Source organism: Pyxicephalus adspersus, chromosome Z, assembly GCF_032062135.1.
Source record: "Pyxicephalus adspersus chromosome Z, UCB_Pads_2.0, whole genome shotgun sequence".
Classification (NCBI taxonomy): Eukaryota; Metazoa; Chordata; class Amphibia; order Anura; family Pyxicephalidae; genus Pyxicephalus; species Pyxicephalus adspersus.
The window spans coordinates 46,325,510-46,351,008 of record NC_092871.1 but is presented as its reverse complement, the minus strand read 5'-3'; the positions used below and the strand labels follow the sequence as shown (position 1 = coordinate 46,351,008).

Below are 25,499 nucleotides of genomic sequence, written 5' to 3'. Positions count from 1 at the left end.
GTGAAATACCATATTTACCCATGAGCTATGTTTTCTGGATGCTTCCAGAAGATGTAACCGAGAAAAAACATATTGGTACACTGATAGAACAAATGTAGACAGGCTGTCTGATTCACACAGACAAGTGTGACTTCCAGACATTCCCAGCAGTGCATATGAACACAGGTTCTACTGGGATGGTAATGAAGGAAATGGCACAAATTGATCCGTAGTTGATAGACTCCTAAGTGCCTGGTGATTGCGGCAGGAAATGCTAGCAAAAAAAGGCATCCACACGAACTAAGCCTATACATTCTGTAATTACTGTTTAATTATAGTTGTGTTATTCTTTATGAAATATCATGTATATCTATGCAAATCCTACCATGCCAAAATAGTTTCTAAACTTTATAAATGTTTTGTAGTTTAAAAGGTTTCACTACCTGAAAGAACCACCACTCACCAGCCAGAGACCTGAACTATATGCTAGTCATGACAGTGCCAGTGCTGCTTCTTCATTCAGTCTTTATAATGCTTCACAAGGTGAACAAGGTTATAACTGAAATACCTTACCTGGCCAAAAAAAGTCTCCAAGATTGTGGTGGCAATAATCTGAGATTATTTATTCTGGTCAAACCATTAGGTGCAGCGACATTTTGTGCCCAAAAGACGAGGTCAGCTGAATTCCTAAATATAATAAATGGCCAGTTTTGGATATTTTATTTCTGGTGGCACATACATATTCTAAATTGACAATGCCAGGATTTATATGGTTCAGATTATGAAAGAGTGGTTCAAGGAGCATGAGACATAAAATTCACACATGGATTGACCATCGCAGAGTCTAGGCCTTAACCCCACTGAAAAGCTTTGGGATGTGCTGGTGAAGGCATTACATAGCTTGTATAGGTACCTGAATCCAATACGGTTGGAATCAGGTACTTATACAAGCTGTGTAATGTCCACTCCCCTGCAAGCCAGACTTTTAGAGAGAGAGAGACAACAAAGGTTCTAATCAGCCTGCTGCCAAATACAAGGATTGGCTGAAAGAAGGAAAGAAAAACATAAATGATGACCTATTGGTGTTCTTCTGCTCTTTTATTGTCCAATCAGCAGGCTAGGGTGTGCTCTGGAAAAAAGCGCATTGGTATGGGTGGCTGGATAAAAAAAAAAACAAGCTGATTAGAATTACAGGTCATTCACAGTAACCTTCTAAATGTGCAATAAGGAGTTTGCATAGTAATTTCCTAAATCATGTCCTTATGTATTCATTGGGCATTGTGCAGCAACTCAGGAGTGGTTGCATTATGTACACATTCATTTCATTCTTATCAACCCATCTATACATAGTTTTACCCATACCCATCTGGTGACAGGATAATAATATTTGCCCTTGACAATTATTAAGCCGGTCATTGGAGCCAGAGGGGTTAAATGAAGTTTATATGTCTGGTGGATGTTTGGATGTAAAAGAATCCAGCGTTGTGTGTGCCTGAACGCTCTCCACTACGCGTCTCCGCTTTGCTGGTTGTTTCGTATGATTTTCCTGTCTGTCTGCTACAAGCCCCAAACTTGGCTCTGGAAGACTTGCGTGACAAGGGAGCACTGAGGGAATTGAGTGGCTGCACAGCACAGGGACAGAAAACCAGCTTGCTGTGACATCTGTGAGCCAAGAACAGAGGAGGGGGCAATATCCCATGGCATTGCCTGTCTGTCCTTGTTCTGTCCATCCAGCAGACCTGAAGCAAGGAGCTGGGCGAAGGGCCTCATGACAGGGGGAAGAGGAAAGGCTGAGCAGTCGGGGGTTAAAAGTTCAAAAAAAAAAAAAAAAAGAAGAAAAGTGCGGGAAATGGGAGTTATGGATTGGAGGGTAATGGAAGGGGGGAGGGAGAAGGTTAGGAGTTAAAAGAAGGCCGGTGGAGGCGGGCTCTGGCCCGTGTCCGGATGAGCGGAGTCCTTGGCCGGAAATGCGTGGAGCGGCCCGGAGAGGAAGTCGTAGCCGGAAATGCGTGGAGGCCCCCGGAAGTGACGTCATACCTCAGCGCCCGGAAGAGGGTGAACATGGAGGCCGGATCGCGGCTGAAGATTCGTTATCTGAAGGGGAGCTCCGGGAAGCAGAGGAGGAGGCGACCAGAAGGCGGTCGGCGGCTGCGGGCGGGGACAGTGCCCAGCAGCCTGGTGAGTACCTGGCTGTGTGGGGCAAGGGGGGAGAGGGAGGGGGGAATGATGTTAATGTGCATAATTTATTACATGCAAGGGAGGGAGGACGGGATACTAGGATGGTGGATCAGAGGCAGGAGGGGTTAAATCAAGGGGGGGAACTTTTAAAGGGGCTGCGGGACTTACTGTTACAATTTGGTGGGAGGGCTGTCCGTAGGGGGGTAGCATGGGACAGCCGGGAAAGAGGATGTGAGACTGGGGGAGAGAGAGTGCCGGAAGCTGGTGGGGAAGAGCAAGTTCATAGGGGGGGCAGTGGGGTGTCCACTCCTGGATCGGTGGGTACGGGGGGGAGATCAGGTGCCGTGATGCCAGGGGCGGAAGGTGAAGGCCGCAGGGATAATGTGGGGGAGGTGAGCACTCCAGGGGTGGCGGACGGCGCAAAAGGGGAGGTTTATGTATGCTTTGAGGGGCTGTTAGGTGCTCACTTGGCTCAAGAAGTTAGGGAAAAAATTTGGAAAGGGGAATATGTGGAAATATTCTCCTTGTTACCGGTCGAACGTTTTGGGGGGAGGGAGTTCAAACCAGGTGAGGGCAAGCGGTCAGGCGAGGAGAAAGTATTATGGCGTTTGATCCCGTGGACTTTCCAAAATTGGTTGCAGGCCTTTGCGATTTTGGCAAGTATAGTGGGGGAAAAGGCGCCTGACAATTGCTCGGCGCTTTTTTGCTACCTTGACGCCATTAGTGAGGCTTATGGAGTTTATGGGGGCATTGCATGGCTGCGATAAGACGAGCAGTTCAGGCAGCGGAAGGCGATGAGGCCTGGAATGCGTTGGGATCATAAGGACATCAGCCTTTGGATGCGGCTCATGACGTTGGCGAGAATGTCCCAACAGTTGTTTCTTGGGAACACCGGGGGTTCAGGACCAGCAAGATCCCTGGCAGGTAAGAAAAAGGGCCTGTGCTGGTTGTTCAACAAAGGGACCTGCAAGTTCGGAACCACATGCCGTTTTAAGCATGAGTGTTCCAGTTGTGGGGGAGCACATTCGGGAGCCCGTTGCTTGGCCAGGGGAAAAGTCCCAGTGAGCTGGCGGGAAAAAGGGATGACTCCAGTGAGGGTGGCAAAAATGTCCCCTTTTCTAGGTAGGTATCCGGATCGGAAGGCGGCGAGGGAGTTGGAGGTTGGTTTTAGGGAGGGTTTCAGGATACCTTGTAATTTGGTAAGTGTACACAGGGTGAGGAAGAATCTGCGATCAGCATTAGTTAATCCTGAGGTTGTTACTGCGAAATTGCAAAAGGAGGTTGCTATGGGTCGCATGGCTGGACCTTTCAGAGAATTGCCATTGGAACATTTAGTTGTCTCGCCGTTAGGGGTGGTCCCAAAGCGGGAAAATAATCAGTTTCGAATGATACATCATTTGTCTTATCCCAAGGGCGAATCTGTGAATGACGGTATTGCCCCTGACCTTTGCATGGTTGCTTATACCTCATTTGATGTGGCGGTGGAATTGGTGAGACGGGCGGGGAGGGGATGTTTAATGGCGAAGGCGGATATTGAATCAGCGTTCGTTTGTTGCCAGTCCATCCGGATAGTTTTTGGTTGCTGGGTTGTTGTTGGGAGGGGGATTATTATGTGGACAAATGCTTGCCAATGGGTTGCTCTATCTCGTGTTCCTTGTTTGAGTTGTTTAGTTCATTTATCGAATGGGTTGTGAAGGATTTCTCCGGGGTCAAGTCTAATATTCACTATTTGGATGATTTCTTGTGTGTGGGCCCCGAGGGGTCCCTGGTGTGTGCCAACCTGCTGGGTACATTGGAACATGTGGCGGAGCAGTTTGGAGTGCCGTTGGCCGGGGAAAAAACCGTCGGCCCGGCGACGGAGTTATCTTTTTTGGGTATAGTGCTGGATTCGGTTCGCATGCAGGCTGCCGGAGGACAAATTGGTGGCGCTGAAGGAGGAAGTGGAAAAGGCTTGTTGTATGGAGAAGATTTGGTTAAGGGATTTGCAGTCTAAACTAGGTAAGCTTAATTTTGCGTGCCGGATCATGCCCATGGGCAGAATTTTCAGCCGGAGGCTAGCAGCTGCGACGGCAGGCGTGCAGAGACCGGAGCATTTTATACAGTTGGCACGTGTGCTAAAAAGGGATTTGGGGGTATGGTGGCGGTTTTTGGATCAGTATATTGGTCGATCGTTATGGCTGGAATCTACTGTGGATAATGGGGCCTTCGACCTGTGGACTGATGCGGCAGGGGGTTTGGGTTATGGGGCGTACTTTGCGGGGCGCTGGAGTGCGGGGGCATGGCCGGGGGAGTGGCAGCAAGTGGGGTTGTGTAAAAATTTAGTTTTGCTCGAACTGTTTCCAATTGTGGTGGCTTTGATATTGTGGGGTAAGTTGCTGAGGAACCGAAAGGTTAGGTTCCATTGTGATAATATGGGGGTGGTTGAAGTGATTAATAATAACTCCGCGTCTTCCCCTCAGGTTGTTTGTCTTCTGCAACATTTGGTCTTGTTGTTCCTGCAATTGAACATTCATTTGAGGGCGGTACATGTTCCCGGGTGCGAGAATATAATTGCGGATTCCCTTTCTCGTTTTCAGTGGGAGCGGTTTCGAGAGGTGGCTCCAGAGGCAGAAGAGCAGGGGACACCTTGTCCGGCAGAGGTTTGGTCAGTGGTCTGGGGGCCCTTGCTGGGCTAATCCGGAATTCTGTGTCGCTGGGAACTTGGAAGGCATATGTAGGTATTTGGCAGGAATGGTTTGGATTTGTAGAGGGGGATGGGGGGGTTTGTGGATAGTAAAGGGGGGGCTGATGCGGTGCTGTCATTCTTATTGGTGAACCTGCAAAAAGGGGTGTTAAGTTGTGTCATGGACAAAAAGTTGTCGGCATTGGCCTTTTTATTCAAATTGTTGGGTTGGGAGGATGGCACTAAATGTTTTGCAGTGCGTCAGGCAATGAAGGGTTATAGGAAGGGTGGTGGTCGGAAAGATAGGAGGCAGCCGGTATCTTTTGGGATGCTGGAAGACATTTGTCATAGGCTAGGGTCCGTTTGCTTCAGTGACTACAATGCGATGCTGTTTAAGGCGGTGTTCGTGTTGACCTTCTTTGCGGCATTGCGGGTGAGTGAAGTGGTCCTACTAAGGTAAGGGAAGGCGGCCTGTGGCGGGAGGATGTGAGGTTAGCAGGGGGGGAGGTGTTGGTGCATATCCGCAGGTCAAAAACAGACCAGGAGGGTAAAGGGGCTAGCTTGGTGCTGCGGGGGCTGCAGGGTGCGGAGTTGTGTCCGGTGAAGGTCCTCGGTGAGTACCTTGCTGTCCGGCCGGGGAGGAGCGGTCCTTTGTTCTTTCATGAAGATGCCTCGTTTGTGACCCGATTCCAATTTGTGGCGGTTTTCTGGAAATGTGTAGCGGCCTCAGGCAGAAGACCAGGTGAGTATGCCGCTCATTCTTTCAGAATTGGGGCAGCCACGGAGGCTGCTCGGTGGGGCCTGGGCCAGGAGGTTATCAAGAGAATTGGTGGATGGGAATCCCAGCGTTTTCGCCTGTATGTTCAGCCTCACTTGCTGTAAGGCTGGTTGGGTAGATGTGGCGTGGGTGTCGGGTTAGGGGGTGTGTTGCTCCGGGTATTGTTATCCTACTAGATTGTAAGCTTTTCGGGGCAGGGTCCTCTCCTCCTGTATCACTGTCTGTATTAGTCTGTCATTTGCAATCCCTATTTAATGTACAGCGCTGCTTAATATGTTGGCGCTATATAAATCCTGTTTAATATTATTAATAATAATAATAATAATAATAATAATAATAATGCTATTTGGTTGTTCTTTTTTCTTTCTTACAGATGGGCCGGCATTCCTGGTGTGGATCCTGAGCCACTCTTACATGTAATGGGGGGCCCAAAGGGTGGACATGTGGCGGAATGGTCGGCAATTAGGGTTGCAGAGGGAGGTGGCGCGGGTTCGTTGGATCGGAATCCCAAGTATGCAGTGGCGGAGGGTGGTTCCCGAGGTGAATAGGTTTGCCAGCTTGGACAGGGCCCCGGATGTGTTGTTGTTGCATGTAGGTAGGAGCGGTCCCACCCTCCCTTAGTATCAGGGGGGGTCATTGTCATAGCAGCCGGCTGGGCATGTTTTGTTTGGGTCCATGAAAGTTAAAGGTGGGGTAATGGAAAATAAAGGGGAGATGGGGGCACAAAAGAAGGGTTTGGGTTCGGACAGTAAGGTTGGCCTTGCATGACACATGGTTGTTGTGGAGGCTAAGTTGAGGAGGGAGATCCGCTAACTGTCCCCGAGGCGGTGTGTGGGCTTCTGGGGGCCTGGCGGTTGGATCAGAGACAGCAAGATGATGAAGGAGGATTGGTGACTTTCATGGACCTATATGTATAAGAGTTGTACGATAAGAAATTGTTTTGTTTATAAGGAGACTTGGTGTTAATAAAGGGGCTGCTGTGGCCAATTTTTTCCAACGCAATGGTGTAAGTGTCCTTTCTTTGGAAAGGGGTGGTTTGGGGAGGAAGTGATTGGTCGGGCAGCGAAGGCTTCTTGTACTGTACCCATGTCACGGAACAGTTACCAGCAACTCTGCACGATCCACAGAACTGAAAGACCCACAATGCACCGCTAACTACTAGATCTGCACCAGCTCTGGATCTGTTATTATATTATTATTAATAATAATAATAATAATAATAATAATAATAATAATAATAATAATAAACTGGATTTATATAGTGCCAACATATTACGCAGCACTGTAAATTAAATAGGGGTTGCAAATGACAGACGAATACAGACAGTGACAAAGGAGGAGGCGAGGACCCTGCCCAGAAGAGCATATTATACATTTATATAGCTCTGATATGTTCCATTGTACTGCAAAAAAACCACCAAGTCATAAAAATCAGAAGCTTACACTGATAATGTCCTTATAGTCACACACTAATATTATACATTTATATAGCTCTGATATGTTCCATTGTACTGCAAAAAAACCACCAAGTCATAAAAATCAGAAGCTTACACTGATAATGTCCTTATAGTCACACACTAATATTATACATTTATATAGCCCTGACATACTCTGAAGCGGTGTACAGATGCTACAGAATGTTTCAGTCTCTGCAGTAGAAGCTTATTTATGGTCCCCACCACAGTCATACAGTCACAAAATTATACATTTATATAGCTCTGATATATTCTGCAGTGCTGTACAGATATTACTGAGCCACTCACATCAGAGCAGAGAAGCTTACACTCTAATGTCCCTATTACAATCACACTGTTAATATACATATATGAGTTATTCAGTCTCTGCAGAAAAGAAGATTACACTCTAATACCCCACTACATACATACATTCTCATTATTATACATTTGTTGAGCTTTAATTTGTACTGCAGTGCCGCAAAGATATAACTGAACCATTCCCATCAGTCTCTGCATCAAAAGAATTTATACTCTAAATTCCCCACCGCAGCCTCACATTATTATTATACATTTATATAACTCTGACATATTCCACAGTGATGTACAGAGAACACTGAACAATTCCCATCAGTCTCTAAAGCAGAAGAGCCTATAATTCAATCACCTCACCACAGCCACATATTATTATTGAAATTATTATTGGTAAACATGTATATAACTCTGACGTATTTGGCAGCAGTGTACAGAGAACACGGACACAATCCTATCAGTCTCTGCACCAAAGGAGCTAACATTCTAATCTTTCTGCACATAGTAGGGTCTATTTTGTTGGACACCACTTACACACCTGGTATTCTTTTGGATTGTGGAAGAAGGTTCACACAGACAAGGATTACTGTCCTGCAGAAGAAAAATTCATTAAAAAACAGTCATTTTTTAAATCTAAAAAAAGTTGACTAAATTTATAGAAGAGCAAATGCATGTAAAAACAAAAAACACACAGCCAATGAACAAACAAAAAGTAAGAAAGAAGAAAACTTGTGTGCATGTCTGTTTTTTTTTTTTACTGTAAGCCAACGTTTATTGTATGAAACAAAGTGACTTTATTCATGGATTTGTCTGCACAAACATCCAAGTGTGAATTGTCTTTGTACAGCACCTTCTCCCATCCTCAGTATCTTCCCAGCCTGAATTCTACAGGCTGCAGCAAACAACAACACTTATAGGAAGGCATCAGGCTCAATAGGGATCAGCCATGATCCCCCTCACTGGCAGGGACAACATATATAATTTGATTGGTTGCTGAGCTAATTGCCTCCAGGGATTTCATGATAACACAACACTTTTAACCTAATCACCTAAACATCAACCACCACCAATTGCTGCTCTCCAGACTGGGATTATAAGGAGGAACTCGGCTGTTCACCTAATATTTCCTCAATGATTCCAGCCATAACAAAAAAACTCTTTTTATTAAAAGGTTATTTAATGTTGGATGAGTGCATTGGTGTATAGACTTGTGTGTGTTTGCTCAGCTGATGAATGTTATTAGAAATGTTCCTTCTGTAGGAGAATGTAGGGACTGAGATGCTTTACAAATCTGACATCAGCCGGATTCTTTCTGCAGCTCAGGGATTGGAAACATCTGAATTGGATAATCTGGCAGTGGGTGAGACAATCATTGACTCTGAATCCTTATCCAAAATTTTTACCTAAAATGTGATTGGCTGCTACTTTTGGAAATCCATAGTTTTCTTTTTGTTAAACCAACAAACAAAAAGAAAATAATCATCAGCTAAAATTTGAAACCTGGCTGACATTAAGAGGAGGGCATAAAAAGGACCTAATTCTGTTAGCAGACTTTACCAGCTATAGCCCAATCCTTAAAAGGGATCGGTCATCAAGAAATATTTTCTTATGTTAAGTGCATGCATATTAAGTTTTTACCAATGGTGCAGGTATATAGTATCTCAAACAGACATCACAGTAATGTGTATTGTAATGTCTGTACATGTCTGACACAGATCAGATCCTGCTGCAGGTTCTGATCATTTTGACTCATTGGGCCTGATTTATTAAAGCTCTCCAAGGCTGGAGAGGATACAGTTTCATATTTCAGTTGGGTAACCCGGCAAAGTGGAACAGATTCTTCAAGTTTGCTATTTGCTAGCAAATGTTTTAAATCATGGAAGATATCCATTTGAGGTTTGCCAGATCCCCCAGCTTCCCTGATGAAAGTGTATTTTCTCCAGCCTTAGAGAGGTTTAATAAATCAGACCTGTTGGGAGAGATCATGGAAAGGTTTTTTCCTGCTCATAGAAAACTGAAGATATGTCAGCCAAGGTGAAGCCAATGGACTGAACTTAGAGCATGGCTGTGTACCAATGAAAAGTGGAACTTTTGTGATAATATTACTACTTCTAACTATTATATTAGCATAATTTTTTTGTATTTGATATTCTAATGTGACCTGGCTGAATTAGAAAAACATTTTAAAGGTGTTAAGAATCTCTAAATAAATAAATGCAACTTTAGCAAAGTAGGACGCAACATTTATTAAAACAGCAGCCCTGACAGTGTAAAGAGACAGTTTAAAGAAAGGACACAAATGCAACCAATGCAGTGGGTAAAAAAATGTATATCAATGTTTATCTTTGTGTATCCTATCATTGAGTTCTGTCTCTACTCTGGTGGGTGAAGTGTTGTTGCAGCCATCTACTCTGCCAAGTGCTAGGAACCTTGGATAACCATCATTAATATTAGTTATAGCTATTGATTTCCACTTTCCAGGATGAATTTGGCTTCCTAAGTGTCACCGTGCATCTTCCCACTGTCAGATACACAGACTGCTTCCCAAACATCCAAAAGTAAGTTTCCATTCCCAGCCTCTATGACATACCATCAACTGCATTGCTGTCCACCAGAAACAAACATGTTCTCTACATGTGGGTTAAAAAGTTTCAGAATAGAAATTCAGAAATGGTGATTTCATTGTGGGCCTTGTGTAAAGTTTCCTTCATGGCCCACTGAATATTGAGGAATCACATGCCACCAAAAACAAAAATACACACTGGTTTGTGTTACAGAGATTTACTAACCCTACAAGAACAACATGTTAAAGACAGTGGGTGGATTTACTAAAAGATTATAGCCTGTTCAGATAGCAAACTTAATTATCTCCTTGCAAGGAATATGTCACTGAGCGTAGTAAATGGGATGAAGCTCTGACAACTTCAGCCATCCAATCACGTGCAGGCAAAAATCTTGATTTTTGCACAGGACCGAGCTGTCAAACATAGTTCACTTACCGGGAGAAAAATTGTAATATTGTGTAATCATTGGAGATCCCTGTGCCTCCAGTGACACAGGGAAAACTGTGCTTTCCCAGCATAACTTTCAGGATTCCTGGCTAATGCAGAAGCAAGAGAGGCTTCCTATTAGGGTCCCCCCCTCCCCGGCAGCATCCTCCCCAAACCACGGTGACTGTATATCCAAGCCAAAACGTTTTTTTTTTAGTTGAGAATACAGTAGAAAAGGTTTGGAACCTCTGTCAGTTTATTTTGCTGTCTGTGACTTTTGGTGACTATTTTCACTAAAAATGTGAATGGAAATATAAAGTTTTGGGTTGTCCATAGAACAATATGAGCAGAAAATCTACCATTAGGGACACCTGGAATCTGAACTTCCACTGTACATTGTTTCAGAAGGTATTTGGAATACACCTGATTGTTTATTTCATTAAACTTCATTGTTATTTCATTTTAAATGCTTTACATCTGAACTCCCAAGGGAAAATGTTTAATTGTTGGATCATCATTGCCTCAAACCTGGAAATGGTGCTTGCACAGGACCCAGGCAGCAGACATAAGTGAGTAAAACATGCTTCAAAATTAAAAACAAAACACTGTGCTGAAAAGTTGGAATTTCGCTTTGTCCACAGATTTAGGATATCATAGATATGATTTTGTTATGTGGTTCAGTATGTATAATATAGTAAAACAATTCATTATACCACATTCTCCAATTACATTGAAATAACTGACCTCTTCCAATTAATTTGCAAAGTTTCAAAGCAAGATCAAGATAATTGCTTACAAAATGTATACGGATACTATGCATAATTTTTTTTGTAGCTGCAAAAGAACTATTTATGGAAATCTATTGAACCCTTATGACATTGATTACTTGATCGATAGGGATGCGCAGATTAGTCACTAGGGAAAACTGCAAAGACTTATTATCACATATTTAAACTGTGAATTAAACCTCTAAACAATTTTGACCGAAACATAGACTTTTCCAAGCTCCCTTTTAGGAAAACAAAGAAAATGTGAAAAACGCAAATAACTTTTTTTCAGTATGGTGTAAAAAGGAAAGCCAGTGGATAATGCCATCATCAGCAGGAGCCAAGTGTCATGTAAACTAACAGCGTGTCAAATGGCGCTCCCACCACTTGCTTCAAAATAAATGTGTCTGTTTTGTTTTCCAGCGGGGAGAAAAGATTTTATTCCTAGCATGCCTTCCTGTCAAACGCTGTTGCCACAGCAGGGGTACTCCGTGGCTCTGTATTACCATGTACTCGCCCGGATGCACAATGCTGTCCTGTGCAATCTCATCACACCCATCCACACTCAGGATGGGATTAATAAATGACTGAGTGGAAGGTGGCACCCTGGTAGATTGACAGAAAGCAGCTGTGGGCACACAGTTCCAGCCTGGCAGCATTTCAGCCTATGCTATTAGTAAAAGAAATATAAACGGATGAGCTTGGCAGGGACTCAGAGCCACATTCTTCTGTTGTTCAGCCATGTTATGTTTTTCCCTGATGGAAAAAAAAATTGTAGGTAGTTTTCTTTTTCTTTTTTTTCTCATCGACAGGGCACTGGTAGGGCCGCCGGCAGTAGCAGACACCACAAACAGCGCTTTTTTTTTCTTGGGAAGGAAATAAGAAGTCTTTTGTGAGCTGGTCGCAGAGACGGGGGGCTTTGATCAGGAAATGGCTGAGATGCAGGAAACAAGATGCAGAGGAGAAGGGAGGTGTACAGCAAAAGATCATTTTATAATTCAGCCCTCAGAGATGGATGTATAATAGCAGCAACAGAAAAATGACGAAACTACATTCAAGCAGTTCCAATGTCTGCTACTGGAAAAAATATTTTTTTTACAAGTGCCTCTTGTCTTATTTAATTGTCCTCTATTTAAACTGCTTTAAATAGGACCACCATTTTCTGTGCCTGCAACATTATCATTGCCTTTTAGCCCAACACCTACCTTAACTGATTGTGTCCCCCTGCCCAGTTCTTTGCCGATCAGCACTACAAAAGTTAATGATAATAAAGAAAAAGCTTGCAATACTATGACTAAAAGATTGGATCACTTTGTCAAATCGCTCTACTACACAAATAAAATTTTAGCCGATGTACAAGGGATGATGGAAATTATTATTAAAGTGGCAATCTTCAAAATGCTTCTCTACCAGAGGGTAAAGTAAGAAAGGCTTTGATGCCAGTCTGTCCTAGCCTCAATAGGAAAGGTCTTTCAGATTTGCTGCCAGGGCTCCACAGTGCATTGATGTATTGCGCATTGTTGATATTCTGTATATTCCTATAAGGGTTCTCATTTAATGGAACACATATCTCCAGGGCAGTTTCTGAGTAAAGTACATATTGCATTAAGCATTTGGGTAATAATGCATTGTAAATAAAAAGTGATCCAGGTGATTTTAACCTGCTTGCCCAGTGCTTAATATGTGATTAGTGACACTGAGAGCCAAATATAATAATAAAAAAACAACAAGGGATTTCTCAAAATTATTTCAGTTAATGACAATTCACAAACCCACACAGCAAAGAGGGCTCACTCAGTCTAATAATATGGTATCCATCTACAATTTGTTTTTTAATTATCTGAAGCTCAAAAGGGAAACTCTAGACACAAAAGTTACACTAGGCCTATTTACATTTTTTTCATGTGTTTTCCTTTATTTTAAATTATTTCTATACTGTGCACATCAGCTAAAATTCAAGACAGGCTGGCAAGTTTATGTGCCTGAACCTAAATTAAATAATACACTCCTATCTGCAGGGCCCCTAGGTGTTTTAAAATAGCTCTGATTTTTTTCTGCTTACCTGATGTGTATACTTCTTCTAGAACAGTGAGAGTGTTATAACAGCCATACAATTTGCCTTTCAGGTGGAGGTCAGCAATGGCATCTATTATTAGAACAAAAAGGTTTACCTTCTGATGGGGACAGTAGCAAGTATCAGAGATGTTGTGATATATATATATATATATATATATATATATATATTATATACACAAATGAATAAAATCAGATGATTGCTTTACTATACAGTCATGTGGAGAGGCATGTAAAACCCATGGAAATTGTTGATCTTTTCTGTAAATAAATCATATATATATATATATATATATATATATATATATATATACAGACAAATATTAGATCTTCATTCAAACCATGGCACAGATTCATGTAACATGCTAGAAAAAAGCCTTTTAATAATATTTGTAACAAAAATAAATAAATAAAATATAAATAAATGGAAGAAATAATGTGTTGTGGAAAAGTAGGGACCTCAGAAGATGGAACCCCCACTTCTAACAGAAATAACGTCTTGCTGGTGTTTTGCATGTTTTCCAACAAGCCCCTTTTTTTTTACTATTCCTTAATGGAAAACTCTTCATTGCACCTGAAATTCTTCAGGTGCAAAATGTTTGCAAATTTTCTTGCATAAACCGCTTGTTTCAACTGCAGTACAACTACATTTTGTGCTGTCTCAAGTCAGTTCTGCACAGGGGCCTATTGCTAGCTCCATCCGTTACTGCATCCACCATCACTTAGTGTAACAACAGCAGCAACATAATTTTTCAATTACAGCAGTGAAAATGTTAAACGTTCCTACAGGAGTTAATCCGCAATGTCCCTGAAAATGAGCGTTGGGGAGAAATACATGATGTTCCTGTTCGCTATTGTAAACAAGTCTGCGTGTTTTGAAAGCCGCTGTCAATATGAATTAGCAAGAGAGGGTATGCTGGAATGGCGGCAGTGGTCGCACTTAGACCATCCGCCGTCTACTTTTACTTCTGAATGGTTCAGTGTGCATTATACTCTCCCAGCCCCTCGCGCTCTCTCTCCACTGCACTAAGTGTTCAAGCATCTATAGTGGCGGGCACAAACACATCCTCCCGTCTGTGTGTCATTGCCATCCTCTCCTGTGCCAGGCTATTTTGGGCTTGTTTTCCTACTGGGAAAATGACATTTGGTAGCTGAGTGTCTGTAACCCTCTACATGCTGGTCCTCGGTAAAAGTTAAAAATCAGATACAGAAAGAAACATTAAAAATGCTCTATTTATCAAACCACTGAAAAATACTAAATGTATTTTCTATTTAGGGGTAATGTGATTCCCATCACTTCCTGCAGACTAGCTATAATTTCATATTATCTTAATAATATTATGCCTGATTTCATTTTTTTCTGCATAATTTTTTATATGAGCCAATATATTTTGGTCATCATAGCAGTGTCAGGGTAAAATCTCAATAGTTTATGTAAACCATGTATTCTACATTATAGACGTTATAGCTAGAGATGAGCGAATACCTCAAAAATTTAATTGGGCTGGTTCGCCGAATTTTTCGAAAAGATTTGCTTTGATCTGAATTTATTTGCGGCGAATTGTGTTAAAAAACGGCTATTTCCGGGCTGTAGGGAGCCTTGATAGTGAGCCTTGGGCGTTTGCTGTGGTAGTGAAATAATACTGAGTCAGTATGACATGCAGATGACAGGCGTCGCTATCAGAATCACTGTACACTTCACCTATTTAAGCAGTCATGGGGCCAAACCTGACCAAATAACTCAAGTATGAACTCAGCCTTACAGGTCTATGTTAGCGTCAAAAAGAAGCGCACTCCTTTTACACCCTCGTCAGCTGATTCCACATAGATGTCTACAGAACCTGTTCTATTAACCGCTTATACAAGTAGAGCCCCCCAGACAGAGTGGACAGGGTGTCAGCAGTAAGTTTGTATTGACGTCACTGATTATTTTGCCCTTCCTCTGATCCATCAGAAAAATAACCCACAAAAAACAGATCCTGTCTGTGGAGCATCTGCCTTCACTCAATCAGCATTTGCTCAATAATCCATCAGTATTGCTAATGCCAAAAAAAACAGGAGTGGATCCAAAATGGAGATGACACGTGAATGGAATATTTGCATGTCTTCTGTGTTTTGTACCCACTCCTGCTTTGGCTACCAAAAGCCAATTCTGATGGGACCATACAGGCCTTATAGCTTCTACACAGACAGGATCCGTTGTGCGTCTCTTTTTTCCTTCCTTCTGACAGATCAGAAGAGTAGTCAAATAAATAGTGATGTCATCCAGGCCAAAAGGGCAAAAAAGTGGCACAGTCATGGAGTGGGGAGGGTGGGAGAACAGCTTGAGAAGTCCAAGGAGTGAAACAATGACATAGTGGTGAGGTGGAAGCAATATCAGGAGGAGGTTAACATGTCCATATGTAGAATATGTGGGTAGAGGGTGAAGCGTGGCCAGGGTGCCAATGTTGGCACCATGGCCCTGCATCAACATATGCAGCGTCACAGCGTAACGCACTTCACTGTTGCAGTTATTTGTGGTGAAAGCGTTTAGTGGCCTATTTCAGTACAAAAAGAAAAATATATACACACTTCACTGTTGCAGTTATTTGTGGTGAAAGCGTTTAGTGGCCTATTTCAGTACAAAAAGAAAATTATATACGCACTTCACTGTTACAGTTATTTGTGGTGAAAACGATTAGTGGCCTATTTCAGTACAAAAAGAAAAATATATACGCACCTGTGGAAACATATCATGTACATGAATACCTCAGGAGTAAATTGTGCTCCTTATATGAAAACGACTGCATCTTTGACAAGTTTGAATGCTGCTGGAATGGACCTGACAAGTAAGTTTTGTTACATTGAGCTAGACCCACTGTTTGATTTTCAGTAGGTCAGTGGTTAGTTGGAAGGCAGCAGCAACATGTTGGCTACATCCCCCACCTCCTAGATTGTAAGCTCTTTGGGGCAGGGTCCTCTCCTTCTGTGTCACTGTCTGTATTTGTCTGTCATTTGCAACCCCTATTTAATGTACAGCACTGAGTAATATGTTGGCGCTATATAAATCCTGTTTACTACTACTACTACTTCACTGTTGCAGTTATATGTGGTGAAAGGGTTTAGTGACGTATTTCAGTACAAAAAGAAAATTATAGTCTCAGTTCACTTCTGCAGTTATATGTGGTGAAAGTGTTTAGTGACGTCTTTGAGTACAAAAAGAAAAATATATATGCAGTTCACTGTTGCAGTTATTTGTGGTGAAAGCCTTTAGTGGTCTATTTCAGCACAAAAAGAAAAATATATTCTCAGTTCACTTCTGCAGTTATATGTGGTCAAAGCGTTTAGTGACGTATTTCAGTACAAAAGGAAAAATATATTCTCAGTTCACTTTTGCAGTTATTTTTATTGAAAGCGTTTCGTGGCCTATTTCAGTACAAAAGGAAAAATTTATACGCAGTTCACTGTTGCAGTTATATGTGGTGAAAGCATTTAGTGACATATTTGAGTATCAGGAGGAGGCCACATAGAGGCACAATGACAGAGTCTGGAGGTAGCAGCAGCATCAGGAGGCTACAGAGTGGCACAATGACACAGAGGAGTGGCAGAGGCCTAAATGTTTCTGGTGCAGGCAGAGGTCGCAGCAGAGAAAGGGGCGTGTCAGCAGGAGTCGCAGCGAGAGGCCTGAGCTCCCGGTGTCATCTAGCGGTCGTGTCTTAACCAGCAACCCAGCGGTTTTTGATTGGTTAACTCAGTCATCCACTTCATCCCAAGTGACATCAGACACCCCCAGCCAACAGTCGGTAGGTTCGTCAGACACAACCCTTAGTTGGCATGGCCCGGGAGCAGGCCCTGTGCCCTCACCTGTCCTCAACCTTCCTCTGTCCTTTGCTGTTCCCTCAGCCACAGAAGTATTGTACGCTGTGGGCTCAGCTCCACTATACAGAGAGGACGAACTAGTAGAGGACAGTTAGCAGCTATTGCTAACTTGGGAGCCAGGTGAAGACAGGGCTTCATCATCATCAGGAGAAGAGGGTGGCAGCTTGCCCGTGAGGCAGCGGCTGAGCCAGCAAGGTGGTAGCATGGCTGGGAGTCAGCAGGGTGGCAGCAGTGGGAGGTCGGGAGCCAAACGTGCCCGGGGTAGACCACCTGCTTCGCAGCAGCCTACCTGCCCGGGTAGTAGTGGTGCAGGGGTTCACGGAGGCAGCAGCAGTAGCAGTCAGTGCGGAGTGTTGGTGTGGAGGTTTTTTGTTAAGCCGCCGGAGGAGGTTAACATGGCCATATGCAGAATATGTGGGCAGAGGGTGAAGCGTGGCCAGGGTGCCAATAATGGCACCACAGCCCTGCGTCAACATATGCAGCGTCACCATAAAGTGGCCTGGGAGAACCGTGGCTCCGAAGTGGTGGTCCAGCCTGCCGCAGCAACCGCTGCATCGCCCAGTGGCACGCAACGGGTTTCAGGCAGTCAAGGCTCCACCATCTCAGCCGAAGGGAGCTGTATGTCATTTCCATTATCTGCTGGTCCTGAGGACCTTGCTCCTCCTCCTCCTACTCCTCGTCAGTCATTCCGTCAGCAATCGATCACCGAAGCGATTGCCAAGAGACAACCGTATGCGTGCACACCAACGGCGCAGAAGCTGAATGTGCTGCTGTCCAAGTTGCTGGTGCTGCAGTGCCTCCCTTTCCAAGTGGTGGACTCAGCACCTTTCAGAGAACTGATGGCATGTTTCGAGCTGAGGTGGAGCTTCCGCCTCCACATTCTCACACCCCTGGTCCTGCGACAACGTCCGCCTCTGCCTCTTCATCCTCCACCGTCTCCTCAGCCTCCACTGCAGGGACAATTCACAGTGCCCCTCCAACATACCACATGTGCAGGGAACGGCGGTGTCACGCTGTTCTGCACCTGGTTTGTCTGGGTGAACGGAGTCACACAGGGAAGGAACTGCTCTGTGTGCTTCATCAAGAAATCGAATCCTGGCTTTCTCTGCGACAACTCAAAATCGGAACCATGGTGACCGACAATAGGAAGAACATGGTGTCAGCGCTGCGTCAAGGAAGGCTGAGCCATGCACCCTGCATGGCACACATCTTCAGTCTGGTTGTCAGGAGGTTCCTGAAGTTTTCCACTCATCTCGTACATCGCAAAGCACACCCTCCTTGAGCTGCAGCGGCAGAACGGCATCCCCCAACACATGTTGGATCCTCGATACCGGTCCAAAATGGGGGCCTTTTTACACCCGCTGAGAGGGAGGACAAACTGAACTATTACAGAGCCATCCTATGTGGTCAGTTGGCTGCTGCCTATCTGCGCCATCGTCCATCCTCTCGCAGGTCTGACTGAGGGGGCTCTCTGCACTTACATTCCACTGCCATGGCTGCTGGGGAGGGGTCGGGTGGCAGGAGCAGTACCAGCTCCATCAGCAGCAGCCTGAGTCTGGAGTCGCTGATGAGCAGTTTTCTTCACCCACATAGTGAAGAAACTACTCACCAGCTGCTAGACATAAAGCAGAACCTGAACCAGCAGGTGGTGGCATACTTGGAGTGCACCCTGCCAGACGTCATTAAAGATCCGCTGGACTGCTGGGCAGCCAAATTGGATTTGTGGCCACAACTGGCCGAGTTTTCCCTGGAAAAGCTGTCCTGCCTGGCCAGTAGTGTGGCATCAGAGCGGGTGTTTAGTGCGGCGGGGGCCATAGTTACCCCAAGAAGAACTGGCCCGTCCACCCAAAATGTGGAGAGACTGACCTTTGTCAAGATGAATCAGGAGTGGATCAGCCAGGAGTTCCACCCACCAATGCCTGATGCATCTGATTAGATGATCCATGCTGCCTCACCCAAACCTTGACAAAAGAGGCCACCCACCTGATTCCACACATCGGATGCTATGTGCTCCTTCTTTCACCCATCTTCGTCAGCGGGTACTGGTATTGCCACCCACCGCCCCACTCTGTCACCGGGTCACTTTGTGGTCTCCTGATGCTGCTGCTGCCATCTCCACACTATGTCACCTTGCCACTCTGTGGTCTCCTGATGCTGCTGCTGCCATCTCCACCTTGCCACTCTGTGGTCTCCTGATGCTGCTGCTGCTATCTCCACACTATGTCACCTTGCCATTCTGTGGTATCCTCCTGATGCTGCTGCCGCGGCCACCCCTAGACTCTGTCATTGTGCCACTCTGCAGCCTCCTAATGCTGCCACCACCTCCAGGCTCTGTCATTGTGCCACTCTGTGGTCTCCGCCTGATGCTGCTGCTGCCGCCACCTCCGGACTCTGTCATTGTGTCACTATGTGGCCTCCTCCTGATACTCAAATACGTCACTAAACGTTTTCAACACATATAACTGCAGAAGTGAACTGAGAATATGTTTTTCTTTTTGTACTGAAATACGTCACTAAACGCTTTCATCACATATAACTGCAACAGTGAAGTGCGTATATATTTTTCTTTGTGTACTGAAATAGGCCACTAAACGTTTTCACCACAAATAACTGCAACAGTGAAGTGCGTATATATTTTTCTTTTTGTACTGAAATAGGCCACTAAACTCTTTCACCACAAATAACTGCAACAGTGAAGTGTGTGACGCTGTGACGCTGCATATGTTGATGCAGGGCCATGGTGCCAACATTGGCACCCTGGTCACGCTTCAACCTCTGCCCATATATTCTACATATGGACATGTTAACCTCCTCCTGATATTGTTTCCACCTCACCACTATGTCATTGTGCCACTCTGTGGACTTCTCAAGCTTTTCTCCCACCCTCCACACTCCATAACTGGGCCACTTTTTTGCCTTTTTGGCCTGGATAACATCACTATTTATTTGACCCTTCTTCTGATCTGTAAGAAGGAAGGAAAATAGGTCACTAAACGCTTTCATCACAAATAACTGCAACAGTGAACTGAGAATATATTTTTTTCTTTTTGTACTCAAATACGTCACTAAACGCTTTCACCACATATAACTGCAACAGTGAAGTCCGTATATATTTTTATTTTTGTACTGAAATAGGCCACTAAACACTTTACCACAAATAACTGCAACAGTGAAGTGCGTATATATTTTTCTTTTTGTACTCAAATATGTCACTAAATGCTTTCACCACATATAACTGCAGAAGTGAACTGAGAATATATTTTTATTTTTGTACTAAAATACGTCACTAAACGCTTTCACCCAAAAAACTGCAACAGAGAACTGCGTTTTTTTTTTCTGGATTTATAAATTGCTGGAATGACAGAGCTGTATAATGGCTATTTGGATCCCCAAATAATCTTTCCCTGCACTTGTAAATCGCTTTTCTAGCACTGTCACTAGTGCCTCCTGACGTCTCTCACTGCACTAGGATGCTGTGAAATGATTCCTCCCTATCCTTTCCCTGCACTTATAAATCGTTTTTTGAGTTTTTCCTATCCTATTAGGTTTTTCCTATCACTCTCCCTAGCGCCTGCACACGTCTCTCCCTGCACTCAAAACGCTGTAAAATGTCTTAATCCAAGATGGTTGAGGCTATTTATAGGGTTGTGACATCACAGGGCTGGCTGCTGCTGATTGGCTGCATGCATGGCATTATGGGTCATCCCGCATTCCCAGAGTTCCTTGCCCCATGTCCTCACACGTGTAGCCGCCATTTTAGAAAAAATTGTGATGCGTTACCATGATTCGCGAGGAAATTTGGATTCGCTGTGCATCTAATTTTTCCTGAAATTCGGATAAAATTCCACTTCGTCAGCTTCGATTCGCTTATCTCTAGTTATAGCCGTTCAATGAAAATTCAAAATGTGCAATATTGGGCTCAATGCCAAAATAAAAAGACATCTTCCTTTCTATAGTTCACAGGAGAGTATCTCCCTGAGTGTGGACTCCCTTACAGGGAGTTCATTGTATCATTGACATCATACTTGATCCACTATGCAACATTACCATGTGGTTGCATATGTAATGAGCAGGTATGTATGTTTACTTTTTTACACATGATTATTGGTTAGATAGTTGTCTCACATTTGTGCCAGCCATGGTTATAAATCCCCATATTCTGTGTGTTCTACAGAAGATATTTTAAATTATTATTACCTAAATCCTGGGCTGGGCAAGGAGACAGAAAGGATTTTTCTAAATTGTGTCTTATCTGGAGTCGTTACCATCTGCAAATACTAAGGAATGTCCATGCTGAGCAGTGATAATACCAGAAAGTCGCTATCAGCCTCCTACATGCACCCATGAATGAAAAGGAAGGCAGCAGTGGGTTGTACAAGAGAGGTATTATCAAGCTGAGTTGAGAAAATTGCCCAGTAGGCCTCTCCTTTTCTTAATGCCGTATGCAAGACTGAAAGCATCTCCGCGACTGCAAACATATTTTTGCTAGAAAAAGAGATTGAGGATCATATCTCTATACTGTACCACAAGACAAGCAACAAAGCAACACACTGTGTTATGTGTTATGGGAACCTGACCCTTTACCTTCAAGATCAACATTGTGCTCTCAAGAAAGATGCTGCACTGCTCAGCACACTGTTTCTTCCACTATTTAAATCCTCTTTATGGAAACATTTTGCTGCTGGAGGACTCAGCTCCTTACATTATTAAACTTTTCTTTCTCAAATACTCAGTGCAATTTGCTCCTTCCTGTCTGTCCTATACTAAAATGCTCTTTACTGTTGGAGGACAATATTCTTTCTTCTATATAATTCTCTCCTCCAGAAATGCTCCACACTGCTAGAGGACTCTGCTCTTTCTGCTATATAATTATCCTCTCCAGCAAAGCTCTGAAGGCTGGAGGACTTTGCTCTTTCTACTGACTCTCCTGTCCTGAAAAACTCTACTCTACAGATTATAAGTATTACTCAGCACTCTGCTTCATATTTCCAGTTTTTACGTTTTTGTTTAAAATTGTGTTATTCTCTTTTTTTATGATGATTGTTTCTGTTATCAAGCATTAAGCAAATGACCTTTTTGCAATGATGTAAACAAATTATATTGCCATATTATCATACCACCACTCTAGGGTACTTACAGCACATTTTAAGACTAAAGTGCTGATTTCCAGGGCAACAAAAAACAGCAAAGTTGCATCAAGTTAGGGGAGTAAAAGTGGTGTCCTATAAGGGAATAAAAGAAATTCAACAAAAGTAAAAACAATGCAAAAAAATTTGCTGCTCAGCTAAGGAATCTTTGCTTTATGATAAACTTGACAAATGTTGCTGATACTGAATTTTTCAGTTGAAGAACCAAAAATCCAGATGTGCATAAAATGGAACTAGATATGAAAAAGAACAGTGAATGTGTGATTTTTTTGAAATTATTCAACTGTCATTAAACAGAGATCATTCAGTTTACTCATCATTTTCTGCATGATTTGAAGTCATTTGTCCAGAATCCATGATCTCAGTGTGCAGTCCAAGAGCTGAAAACTACCATGATAGTGAGTGATGGCATGTGCCATAACTCTGTGACCTTCCTGCTCTCTACGCCTGTTAGATTCTTTTTCAGCATAAATCGATAATCAGCAAATTGTTTTTATTGCCTTTTCTAAGTGGACATTAGATGTGGCAGTCTGCAGATAGAGCCCAAGGACCAATGATTGAGAATTTGTTAATGATCCCAGCAGCACTGGGTAAGGGGCTGCTCGGAGAAGCCAGAGTCAGAGTCTGTTAAATGAATAATTACCAGGGAACTCATGGGTAATCCAGCCTAATGTTACTGAGTGCCTAATAGAAGCTGACACATTGCTATGAGAGGTGGAATCACTCTTCAATTAACTAATTATCTTTTAAATAGTTTTCTCCAAAACACAACACTCTTTTGTCTATATTCATTTTGAGTCTACATTTTGGTTGGGGCTGTTAAATTACTAATCCTGCCCCTTTCTCCAATCAAGCTATTTATTACACATTGCTCACAAAAATTCCAGTAAACCACTCATTAGGTGACTGGTGATGTCACTCAAAAAATACAAATACTATACAGCAACACTGCTTAATATACTTTAATGAATTAAGTTTTCATTTGCAAGAAATATTATGTACTGTGGCAAAAACTCTATATCTTGCTTTCCTTACACCCTTTCCTAATTTGGCAACACTTTTTCCATATCCCTGAATTTGTATGAATTGTATGACAGCCTGAATTGCTGTCATCATATTCTCCCTTTCCTTCACAACCCTGCATTATCTCAAAGAAATCTGGCTTCCCTTTAGATGTGCTCACCTCTTTCAATGCAAAGAAAACAACTGATGAGCATATTCCACACCTGATCTCTTTAAGAAAGGAACTTTTCATTGTGCAATCTGCCAATAAGTTATTGAATTGCATGGAAATCAGCAAGCATATCTAATTGGATGTCCAATTGGATGTATTGTTTTATGCACAGTGATGGGTGGAGTAATGGTATGTGTACTTGGGGATTCTGATCAAACGGAAATTAACTTTTTCACTACACCCTTTAATAAGCAAGATTTGTATAATTTGAATAAATTACTGCAGTAAGTGCTTTAGTGTATACTCTAACTTTAGCGCTTAGCTTTTCCTTAAGTAAAAAAGTTGCAATTATTTTGTAGCAAATGTAGCAAGCTTTCCTACAGTGTAACCCACCAGTTTTTTGACAGTAATTTCTGATTGAATATTTAACAAAACAACATCATGTCATAAAAGGTAAGTGCTGAAGTTTATTTATGGTCAAGGGACTTTCATTATCCAGTGACAAAAGTGAAATAGCTTTTCTTCATTTAGTACTCAAGGATGGATGAAAACATTTTTATGTCAGATATGGTGGATAAAGTGCTTGTCTACCTAAGCAGGAATAAATATACAGTAAGTCTATGCACCAACAACCTTTTTTTCAAAGTCTTACCTTTTATTATGCTATTATGCTTATGCTTTTCTATTACGAGGGTGTGCTGAGAAGTTCCTGGCTTTGCCCAGAAAGAAGAGAGCCAGAGTTATGAAATAACACATTTATTCAACATAGCTTTTCTAGACCGTCCAAATAAAAGTCCTTTGGTTGGGCCGCAAACCAGCTCTCAGCAGCATCTTTGACGTCAGAAATGTCCTCAAAATGTTGCCCCTTCAGGTGTTTCTTCAAATTCAGGAACAGATAATAGTCCGAAGGGGCCAGGTCTGGTAAGTAGGGGGGATGGTGGACCAATTGGAAACCCAGGGTGTTCAATTTGGCAGCCACAACGTTGGACATGTGCGCAGGTGCAAAAAAAGGATCCCTTTGGTCAACTTTCCGCGGCGTTCCTTCAGCTGGTCCAGGAGGTTAGCATAATACTGTCCGGTGATACTAGAGCCCTGAGGTAGGTAGACCAACAGAATACCGTCTTTGTCCCAGAAAACGGATGCCATGAGTTTTTTGTCTAATTTCTGGGTTCGGAACTTTTTCGGCCCCAGGGACTCGCTGTGGCGCGATTCCTTTGACTATTCCTTGGTTTTAGATCATAAATGTGGAGCCAGGTTTCATCCTCAGTCAGCAACCTAGCCAAAAAGTCCTTTGCAGCTTCAAAATGGGCCAAAATTGCTTTGGATGCTTCAACTCCTTCCCTCTTCTGATCACTGTATAAACATTTGGGCACCCACTTCACTGAAAGCTTGCACATGTCTAGGATAGTGATGATAACAAACTCAACACGTTCCCGTGAGATGTCAAGTATCTGCAGTGAGGCAGTGTGCAGGAAGCAACATTTCAACTAAAACGGAATACGGAAATGTATCATTATTAGAAAATTTAGAAAAAAAGTGTAAAGTCCCTAGGTGCCACCATCTCGATTTCTGAAGGAAGCTGGACTGTGGTGGCAGGTTGCAAAAATGAAAAAAAAAACAATTTACAGTTGTGCCTCCACCTGAAAAATATGAAATATATTGCAGCATCTACTTCATGATCTATGAAAAGTGCAATTCTGCAAAACTGTAGGTATTATAATAAAACTCTTTTGCAGCAAACACCAGAAGGAATACCAAATTCCATGTAATGGGCTGACTGTAATCTGACTTCAAGCGCTGTGCACACTGTTAGGCAGCCTACTGAAGGGGGAGAGTTAGGATTCTGTGAAATCCTGTCAACAAATGTGCTGTTGCTATAGTTGCAGAAATAGGGAACATGGATTTTTGGCAGTTTTTCCTCCAGACTAAGGATAATTAATCATGTTTTTCCTAGACTAGTCTCAGAAATTTCCCAGGCTTTGACAGATCTCTCCAACTAACATAATCTCTATAACTCTCCACTAGTTTTAACACATTTGTAGCCTTGCATCTTCTGGGGGCTTACATAAGTGCAGAGTGAGGGCTTGTTTGTAATTGCAATAAGCTGACCATAGACAGTAATGGATG

At 43.1% G+C, this 25,499-nt stretch overlaps 1 long non-coding RNA gene across 1 annotated transcript; it reads right to left on the bottom strand.

The window, feature by feature from the left end:
- Positions 1 to 693: 693 nt before the first annotated feature.
- On the bottom strand, positions 694 to 10,567 carry LOC140344195 (uncharacterized). The gene is made up of 3 exons (XR_011923506.1): positions 10,363 to 10,567; positions 7,902 to 7,954; positions 694 to 1,136 (listed from the first exon to the last, which is right to left on the bottom strand). It is a non-coding gene; the product is annotated as an uncharacterized lncRNA (long non-coding RNA).
- Between the last annotated feature and the right edge of the window lie 14,932 nt (positions 10,568 to 25,499).